This window comes from Rhipicephalus microplus, chromosome X, assembly GCF_043290135.1.
Source record: "Rhipicephalus microplus isolate Deutch F79 chromosome X, USDA_Rmic, whole genome shotgun sequence".
Lineage (NCBI taxonomy): Eukaryota > Metazoa > Arthropoda > Arachnida > Ixodida > Ixodidae > Rhipicephalus > Rhipicephalus microplus.
Genome location: NC_134710.1, coordinates 296,985,173 through 296,991,467, shown reverse-complemented (window position 1 = coordinate 296,991,467; position 6,295 = coordinate 296,985,173). Strand labels below are relative to the sequence as shown.

The 6,295-nt window shown below is 45.0% G+C and overlaps 1 long non-coding RNA gene across 1 annotated transcript; it reads left to right on the top strand.

Annotated features, from left to right (window-relative positions):
- The first annotated feature begins 1,536 nt into the window (after positions 1 to 1,536).
- Positions 1,537 to 6,012, top strand: LOC142776197 (uncharacterized). Its single transcript, XR_012887369.1, has 3 exons — positions 1,537 to 2,603; positions 2,668 to 2,929; positions 3,225 to 6,012. It is a non-coding gene; the product is annotated as an uncharacterized LOC142776197 (long non-coding RNA).
- The last annotated feature ends 283 nt before the right edge of the window (positions 6,013 to 6,295 follow it).

The following is a 6,295-nucleotide window of genomic DNA, read 5'->3' as shown; positions in this document are numbered from 1 at the left end:
GCTCTGGGACGGCTTCTATGCTCTCCCATAGAAGAGTACGAAGTACTCTAAATTGTTAAAACTTTTTCTAAACAGACAACTACGGGCGTACGCTCGTTTCGTCAATGCTCACGGCATAGAGAAAGGAAAAGATAAGAGAAGACACTCCGCGAAACCTGGCCTCAGGAAGTGCGTCACGACTACGTAACGAACTAGTGCTCTCACCAAACGTCAGAGGGCGCAAGCGCAAAAAAAACAGTTATAGTAATGCAACAAAATTGTTTTTACAAAATAATAATTATACGCCCAAATCTAGTATGTTTTTATACATAAAAACAATTTATTCAACACACCTTACGTGATTATTTTTCTTCAGCCGTACTGTCATAAACACCATCGACCCAGCGACAAGCCCATGCATGACTGACAGCGGGAAGCTTTCGTCGCTTTCGTCAACGTCTACTGCGTCGGCGTTTTCGTGCGTGAGATAACAGGTGAGGCACGTTTTCAAGCGAAGCTTGTTGAATGACATGTTGTTGGGCTTGTTGGGTCATTTTTTTCAGAAAACGGTTACACCTGCGCGAATAAGACACCATGCAACAATCATAGAAAGATGCACACACACACGTTGCGCTTTCTGTGTGCGAGTTTGTTTCTTACGTGGCGTCTCATTCACGCAGTTGTCGAACAAAAGAGATTTAAAACACTTGTGTACAACTTTATGCCCCATCCACAGTTACGCAGGCGCAGCGGCATGTTGTAGAATCTTCAGCCATGCATGAGCCGATACTGATTGTATTTGTAAAAGCTGGCGTGAGGTAACCTTTTTCTGAAGCTTGTAAGGACGGGGAGGTTCGCTAAAAAGAAAGTTTGCGGCTCTATGCGGCGGCTAGACGGGAACATTGTGCAACGTATGCAGTATAGCAAAGGCGACACGGCGTCAAGCCAAGGCGACGCGTGCTGCGTCTGCCACGGACGCGAGCATCTGTGCGCTGAGCATAGCTGGGCAGCTAGGTCATAGGCTCGGTGCAAAATATTGAGAAGCGTTCGCTGGGCCTCGCACGCTTCACGACGCGTTTCCCGAAGACTCGGAACACGAATAATTCTTGGTGTGCCGGAGGCAAATCTGGACTAGCCAAGTGGCCATCATCTTTGTTTCTTCGCTAGCCTTGTGCCACTAGTGCAAGCTGCCCACAAATTTTTTGACGTTTCCAATATAATTTTACCGCACAAATTTCAACTACGATTTTTCTTCCCAATTTACTGCTGATACTGCGTATGCACGAAGGTGTTCTAAAGTTCCCAGGCCGCGATACCATTGCATTACAAGGGATAGCGGCCTGGAAACTTCTGAAGATCTTTGTACGTGGTCTTGACGTCTATCTTTGTAAGTCAGAGTTTTATGGGTCAGAGTTGTATCACTGGTTTTGTATTGTGCATCGATTAGCTAATCATTCAAAGGGCTTTGCTGGTACACTTATGACGTGCACATATCTTTTTCGAAATTTGACAGCGATGCATCCACTTACTAACATTTTCAGACCGCGCTGATGCCATGCCGTCCGACGGTCCAAGCTACGGCAGCCACTGCTGTGTATCGTGGTGCTTCAACAATGGCAGAACCCACAAGAAGCCTGGGACGAGTTTCTTCCGCATACCACGGGACAGCAGGTGTGTTAAAGCTTTTGTATGGTTTGCATGTCTTTAGGCTTACTGTTCGTACTTGCTCAGTGAGGGTAACAATAAAAAATCACTATTCAAGCACTTCCCCTTTCAGCTAATAGTTCATTGCCAATGCAGGATGAAAGCATGGATGCAGTATGCTGGATGCGATGATCTCTTTAGTAAGCCGGCCAGCCTATTGTACGCAACGTACAGGGTTTGTAGCGACCATTTTACTGCTCAAAGTTTCATGGACCCTGGGCACACAAGGCTTACAAGAATGGCTGTACCGAGTGTGCAACCAGCTTTACCATGTAAGTGATTGACTAAAACTCAAATATGTGCAACAGCAGCCACTTGTATTGAATCAGTGGCGACAGTTAACCGCGAAGATCTTTGTAGCCGATGGAGAAACCTCACTATAGAAATAACACTTGGAAAGTCTTACATTTTGTGAATTGTGGGCTATTACCTTTCTAACAGCAGCTTTACATTTCTGTTGTTTTTTGATGCTCTTGACCTGCGCAACTTGTTTTGAAAAACTTTAAAGGGCTATTTCATGTTATCTTCAAGCCTGAGTGCAAATGTACGTATACCTTTCATCAGTGAAAGCTGGCACTGTTGATAATTCCAAAAATCACAAATTACTCGTTTCCTAGTTGGTGCCTTCTCTTTTCTTCCACATTTGACCAATTTATGCGTTTGAAAGAGCTGTTTAAGTTTCCCCATGCTACAAGCTTTGTAACTTGTACCAACTGCACATATATGCAGGTTCTCTGAGCGTCGCTTCAAGTAGTGACTGTGACATGGCTGCAGAAGCTGCACTGCAAGGTGCGGATGAGCTTCAGTTTGTGTTATTTTAGGCCTCTTACTGACACATTGTCGTAATTTCATTTCTTCAGGACCTGCGGTAGAGGCTTCAAAAAGCGGCTCCTACACATTAGGGTGCCCCGATGAGCAGGGTGCGTTCAGTGTCGCGATTCCTTTTTTTTTAACCCAAATTGACTGTTGACCAAACCTCGGCAGGTGGCAGCTCCCTTGTAGCTGGTGAAAGAATTTCTGCTGACTTCGTCTTGCCGGAGAAAACCTTAACCAGTCGTTCAGCTGTCACAAAAGGAACTTGTGTGACCGGTAAGTTGTATGTTCACTTCAACACCAGAGTGGATTGATATAGAGACTTCCGCAGGCCGCTTGCAAGATTGTTTCGACAGCACTGTCCGAGGCACTGAACAAGCTTCAGAAGACGTCTCCGCCAACAGCTCCACGCCTGAGTGCCCTAGAGAAAATGGTGACTATGCTTTTATTGCAGCTGTTTTTAATGTGCTATTTTATGTTTAGGACATTCTGAGGAAACTATCTTCAAAAGGACACTACGTGTGCACTTACAAAATGTAAGGATGGGCTCTCAGTGATTTTCATTTTTTTGTGCATTGTCAACACTGTGAATGGTTTGTTTTTAGGTAGTGTAATCGAAAACTTTGCACCACAGAAAGTTGTGCACCTTGGGTCTGAAAGAGCGAGGAAAGTGCTCGTATGGGATTAGTTGTTCTTCGCTTTTACATCCATTTTTTCGTTTATTGCAGTGCGTTCCTGTGTGCCAGCGACAATGTCTCCATCAATGAAGTACAAGCAAACCATTAAACATCTGCAAGCCAAAGTAGCAGCATAGCGGAAAACTATCAAAAGACTGCGGAGACAGCCTCACCAAGCACCGTCATCGACTTCAAAGGCCCTTGGAGTTATCCGACCGCACGTCATCGAGAAGGTTTTTAAACTTCTTTCTGCACATGTTCGCTTGAGGCCCAAACGCAAGGGCAAGCGGTTTCCCGTGTGGTTCAAGAAATTCGCTCTTCACTTAAACTTCTGAGGTCCGCGAGCATACCGATTTCTGGCTCCATATTTTTCTTTGCCCTCCCGGCGTTCGTTAAGGAGGTGGCTAGCTAATGTAAAGATGACTCCAGGCATAATTCCAGGAATCCTTTCTTCCATTGCAAGAAATACTCAAGCTTGGAATGAACGGGACCGAGTGTGCGCTTTAGTTTTCGACGAAATAGCACTCAAAAAGAATTACTATGATGCTGCAAGAAACGTCCAGGGTTTTACAGATGATGGCACTCATCGCACTTCAACCATTGCGAATTGAGCACTGGTTTTTCTTCTTGTTGGTGTTTCGAGAAAGTGGGTTCAACCGGTTGCTTTTACTATAGGGCACACATCAACACCATCATCTGTTATGCATAACTTGCTGGTGTCACTCATTTTGGAGCTTAGGAGCATTAATATTGCAGTGAAAGCAGTCATTTGTGACCAGGGCAGTTCAAATGTAAGTCTCGCTAACCAAGTAAGAGTGACTGTAGCAAAGCATTTTTTTGAAGTTAATGGTGAGCGGGTGTATTACATTTTTGATGTTCTGCATTTAATTAAAACAACGCGCAATAATGTCCAAGCACACAAGTTATACATTGGGGATGACATCGTTAACTGGTCGCACATTGTAAGCCTTTACCAATCCTCACATGAGTTGCGGTTGCGATTGGCTCCAAAGTTGACTGAACGGCACGTTCATCAGAAACCTTTTTCTAATATGAAGGTCAGCAGAGCAACTCAGGTTTTCAGTGCATCAGTTTCGATTGCTATCACGGCAATGGTGTATGCGAAGGTGCTGCCTGCCTCGGCCATCACTACAGCTCAATTTTGTGATCGTATGGACAGGATTTTAGATGCATTGAACAGCTCGAGTAAAAAAAAAAAACTTCGCAAAAGCGGCATGCAATCATGAAAAATGATTCAGAGCTGAATGACTTTTTCCGAGGCCAGCTTCCCTGGATTGCATCATGGCAGTTTGTTGGCAGACGTCAACCACAAACCATCGTAGGTTGGCAAATTACAATTCAGGCAATTTGTCAACTATTTGACGACCTCTCCAAAAATTACAATTTTGAATACCTGTTAACACGCAGGCTTCAACAGGATCCTCTGGAGAACATATTTGGCCACATTAGGCAAAAACAGGGTTGCAACACCAACCCCAATGTAGCACAATTTATTTGTGGCCTGAAGCACATCTGCATAAGAAAACTCTTCAAGCTGTCAGAATACGGAAATGTCGAGGATAATGAATGTGACCTCCTCCAGGAGCAGCTCTCGCCATTCTCCCTCACCAGTGCGTCTCTTGTGGATAATGAGGAGTGTGCACAGCCACAGCCTGACGACTTTCCCGCTCTAGACGATCTCTCTTAACTTGCGACCAACATTCACTCCCATATTATCGATGACTCCGCTGCATATTATGTAGCTGGTTTTCTCATCAAACACTTCCTTCGGAATGCATGTGACGGTTGCAGTTGCCCACAGTTACTGAAAGACGACAGTGAGACGCTTAAGGGTACCCACCAGTATTTCACAATGCTCAAAGCATACCACGTCCCCAGCAAACTTTTTGGGAATCTCACTGTGCCATCAGAAGCAGCTTTTGCATACGTACAACAACTTGAATCTCACTTTCTTGCCATAATTGAGGCCACTGCACATCACCTGAAAGTGTGCAATGTTTTGTATCACCATCTGTCAAGTGTTGGCGATTTTCATTTCTGCTCTGCTGGGTGTCGCGTGAAGTTTCTGAAAATGTTTTGCCGGGTTCGTTTATGTTGGCATGTGCGTTTTGTGAACCGAAACTTAGATAGGGTTAGGTTCCAGTCTTCAATCTCAGGCATACAGCTTGACAAGTTCAAAGGTTAGTAATTAGCGGCGGGTTTACACTAAAGTATTCGAGTTGAGCCGAATCCTGCAATAGCTTCGTTATGTTCTTACTTCGTTACAGCAGACTTCATTATGGTCTTATATGCTTATATTCAGTTCAACTGGACTAACCACTCCTTCGTTGCATACTTGTTTTGGTTACCCGCTATGAGGAGTAGGGACACTGTGTATTCGCTCGAAGTGATTTGCATAACCTTAAAAAGAATGTTGGGTATTGTCACACATGTCCCGTTTATTAGGGAGGCGATCGCCGGGCTAATTCCAAGGGCCGAAGTATCGGCCCCCCGAACCGCACCACGAAAGCGTGGACAATTTAGATGTGGTCCTTATTGGCGCGCCAGCAGACGCCGGCTGTGGCCCAAAGAACAAGTCAGAGCCGAGAGTTGATAAACAAACAGAATTATATTCTCAATAATGGCAGATGGAAAACAAGACACAAAAATGCACACTCCACAATAGTTGCATACAATATGCCACCAATCAAACCAATCAGACAGCGTACTACACAGTACAATCAGCCACACTTGAAACTACCGACACAGACAACAATACGCACTACAATGCAGTCGCATGCTTTGAACAACCAAGACACTTAAAGACTAAAGAGATAGAAAACCTATCCAGTCCAAAGTTCTTGGAACCAAAGTCTAGATGATACTCTTCCGAGAATCACTCACTCAAAGTCCAGCGTTGTTGCCGTTCTGCAGCTCTCGAAGTTTCTCTTCCAGGAAACCTCGCCGGAGTTTCTCTTCCAGGAAACCTCCCGTCTTCAATAGGCCACTCTCCAAGCTTCAAACTTCTTCGCCCGAACACGTCGGCTTCACACACGCAGCTGTCACCACGCGTCTTCGCTCGATAGCGGTAAACACACACTCTTGCCTGTAGCTCGAGCCTT